The sequence below is a fragment of the Symphalangus syndactylus genome, chromosome 3 (assembly GCF_028878055.3).
Source record: "Symphalangus syndactylus isolate Jambi chromosome 3, NHGRI_mSymSyn1-v2.1_pri, whole genome shotgun sequence".
Classification (NCBI taxonomy): domain Eukaryota; kingdom Metazoa; phylum Chordata; class Mammalia; order Primates; family Hylobatidae; genus Symphalangus; species Symphalangus syndactylus.
This window is the reverse complement of record NC_072425.2, coordinates 132,543,389-132,547,250: the sequence shown is the minus strand read 5'-3', so window position 1 is coordinate 132,547,250 and position 3,862 is coordinate 132,543,389. Positions and strand designations below refer to the sequence as shown.

The window sequence follows — 3,862 nt, the reverse complement described above, 5'->3', positions numbered from 1 at the left end:
CACTGGGCAGTTTTAATTTTCTTCATAATATAATTAATATTAAAAATGCCTATATTTTTCACATTGTCTATTAATGAGCATAGGTTACTTTTATAATCACAAAAATAAAATAAACTTTGACTTACTTAGCCTAATTTTCTTCTTTTTGGAAGTATAACCAGACTGGTAGACTAAAGGAATATGGATTTCCATGAAGGATTTCCCAAAAACTCTCATGTTATCCTTTGACCCAGATGGAGGGCCATGAGTCCAGTTAAGGGTTATGGCTCAGCTAGGTGAATTTGTTGAATGACTGCACACTAATTCAGTCTTGCATCGATAACAGTGGGGATACGTCCTGAGAAATGGGTTATTAGGTGATCATGTCATTCTGCGAACATCATAGAGTCAACTTACACAAACCTGAGTGATAATATATAGCCTGCTACATACCTAGGCTATAGAGTTTAGCCTATTTCTCCTAGGCTGCAAACCTGTACAGCATGTTACTGTACTGAATGCTGTGGGCAGTTGTAACACATTGGTAAGTATTTGTATATGTAAATATAACTAAACATAGGAAAGGCACAATAAATATATGAGATTATAGTCTCATGGGACCACTGTCACACATGTGGTCCATGGTCGACTGAAACATTGCTACACAGCTCATGACTGCAGTGTAGGTGAAAGGATCAATGCCAATTCCAAGGAAGATTTCTAGTGTTGTGATACAGAGATCTGTCACATTCACCACTTTCTTTGGAGGCTTGGATGAAGATAAAGAAGGCCTACTCACTTACGCTGTAGGCAACACATAGCAGGGAAACCCAGCTGATATGTTGGCGGGCAGGACTCAGATAAAAAAGATCTCAACCTCTGTAACTCCTTTAACTTTATTGGCCCCGAACCAATAAAGTTAAACTTGATAGGCCTTATATCCCACTTCCAAAAAGTCGATAGCCCAAGTAGTGAAAGAGAAAGACCTACTTAAGGATGGTTGTGTGAAAAAAGACCCAAGCATTTTAGCCAGCCTATAGCTCCTGAGAAGTCAACAGGGTGATGTGGCTGCTCAAAGAGCTAATGCAACCTTGGATCCCATTACTAGAGCTCTCATATCTAGAATTACAGTTGATTCCAGATTTATCATTCTATGACAGCATTATCCAAAGTGCCTTTTGGAATATTTCATGTTAAGTGGATGGTCAAATATATTTGGGAATTATATTATACTGAGCTTCTCTTACGGAGATACACAGTATATGTTAGCAAATTAAAGATTCTGAGAAGTCCTGCAATAAAGAAACCTGTTTATTTGAACTCAGGTCTTCCTAAATCCTTTTACCAGGAAGGGTTTTTTGTTGTTTTGTTTTGTTTTGCTTTGCTTTTGTATAACATCCATTAACAATCAGAGCACATTTGGGGAAATGCTGATGTACCATAAGCTACCCTAGGCGTAAATATATCACACTATCTTTGTACTCTTCAGCAAATAGTACAGTGCAGGGCACAGGACAGGTCCTCAGCACATGCTTGTTGAATGAATGAATATGAATGTACCAGAATACTTCAGTATTGTAAAGTCTCCACATCCCATCACATACAACGTGTACAGGGAGCTGGAACATATCCAAAGGCGAGCCAACAGAATGGAGGGTTTGGAACCTTGGCTATCTAAGGGAGGCTTTGCTTGGAAATGGAGACGTTGGTCAGAACAAAGGCCTGGTTAGCCTGGGGTTCTTGGGGGCATGATGGGCTTGACTGGGCCTGGCTGGGAGTTTGGAAATGAGATGAGACATACTTTCCAGGAAACAATAGGACATCACAAGCTATTAGCAAAGTCCCAAGGCCAAGCATGTGTAGAAGAATACAGTTAGGAGTCCCAGGGTCTTGGAGCACTCTGCTGGGTGACAGACCCCTGAGAGACCACCTAGTCCAGCGATTCCCTACCCTGGTTACACACATTAACCCCTGCCTAGTTTTTCAAAATACCATTGTCGGGACTTCTTCCTGGACCACATAGATTAGAATCTCTGGTGTTATTGCCCTGGTAATGGCAGGGCTGGGGCCAGGGTGAAGCAAGCCAGGCTCCTAGGGGAGCAAATGTACGGAGACAGTCACTCTCAGGGCCCTCCCAGGGCAGGATTGGCACCAGAGAGGGATGCACTTTACATTTTGCGTGCTAGGCACCTTTCATTTCTCATCCCAGTTCCAGCTCTGGACACTGGCACTCTATAAAGTTTCCCCCAGGTGATTCTTAGATGGGGCTAGTTTTTAAATCCACCAATGCATTAAAACTCATTCCATTTGCTGGCTGGAAAACAAGGAATCCAAGGCCATGCAGGAAGTTCACATCAAAGACAGGACCAGAAAGGACCAGTGGAGTGTGGCAGCAGGCAAGGGGCCAAGGAGAAGGCAGGCAGAAGAACTTGGCAGCAACTGCTGGGGACACACCTACAGGGACAGAGGTTTGGCTCTACTCCTAGGGAGGCCTTGTGAGGTAAGACAGGGCCCCAATCCAAGGTAATGGATCCCAGGCAGGGAGACAAAACAGAAATCTGGGAATTAGAGAATAAACACGGTCACAGGGGCTAGACTGCATGACTTGGTCCTCATGACCAGATATGGCCTAGTGATGGGGTTGGGAGTATTGGCCAGAGGTGCCTGCAATTCAGGGCTCTCAATGTTCCTTCCCATGGTCGCAGAGCCTGTGCAGAGCTGAGCCAGCAAGACAGGGCTCCACAGCATGGTAGGAAACATGCGCAGTTCTCCATCTTGGGGAGGCTCAATGGCCATCTTCCAACATTCAAATGGAAATCATATAGAAAAGGAATCAGATTTAGCTGAAAGGGTTTCAAAAAACAGAACTCACACCAATAAGAAATGGCAGGCAGAGTGTTCAGCAGTCCCATGGATATGTTTCTTCTTCAACAGTGTTTGGATGGAACAGACCCGGGGACTCACTCTCTTCCAGCCTCCGAGCATCCTCCAGTCTCCTCTTCACTTGCAAACTCCGGGATCATCTTCTTGGCCATCTCCTGCTTCTGGGATCAGCCCACACAGTTGTTGTGGTTAGCTCCTTCTTGCCAGCCAATGAGGAGCTCCCAGATTCATCAGAATTATTCCACCGACATGGAGGCAGCCGCCAACCTCCTGGTCAATTTGCATCTATGAGCCTCCTCCACCCGCTCTCGTGGGGCTTCTGTTTCCACCATGATGATGTGGCTCTGGAAGCTGTGGGCCACTTCTGTGAATTGGGCAAAGAGAAGCACAGGGCTCCAAGCATCTCTTGAAGATACAAAACCAGTGTGGCAGCAGTGCTGTATTCCAGGACATCCATAAGTCACCTCAAGATGAGTGGGGTAAAACCCTGGATGCCACGGGAACTGCCATGGCCTTGGAGAAGAAGCTGAACCAGGCTCTTTTAGATCTTCGTGCCCTGGGTTCTGCCCATACAGACCTCCATATCTTGACTTCCTGGAGAGCCACTTCCTCAATGAGGAAGTGAAACTCATCAAGAAGGTGGACAACCACCTGACCAACCTTGATAGGCTGGCTGGCCCCCAGGCCAGGCTGGGCAAATTCCTCTTCCAAAGGCTCACCCTCAAGCATGACTAGGAGCCTACTGGGCCCAAAAACTTCTGAAGGATCCCCCTCAGGTGTCAGGGCTTCTGCCTGAGCCTCTCCTTCCAGCCACTAGGCAGCTTTTTAACCACCTTGGAGCTTTTTCTCAAGCCTTGGACCAAATGGAAATCAAACTTTTTGCAGTAAAAAGAGAAAGAGAGAGAGGACAACTCTGCCCCAACATTAGGCATTTCTACTAGCTGGCAATTTCCAAAAATGTTATAAGGCAATGCTTGTAACCTGTCAGATGTGTAAGGAG

The 3,862-nt window shown here is 45.6% G+C and overlaps 1 pseudogene; it reads left to right on the top strand.

Annotated features, from left to right (window-relative positions):
- The first annotated feature begins 2,317 nt into the window (after positions 1 to 2,317).
- On the top strand, positions 2,318 to 3,597 carry LOC129478576 (ferritin light chain-like; annotated as a pseudogene).
- The last annotated feature ends 265 nt before the right edge of the window (positions 3,598 to 3,862 follow it).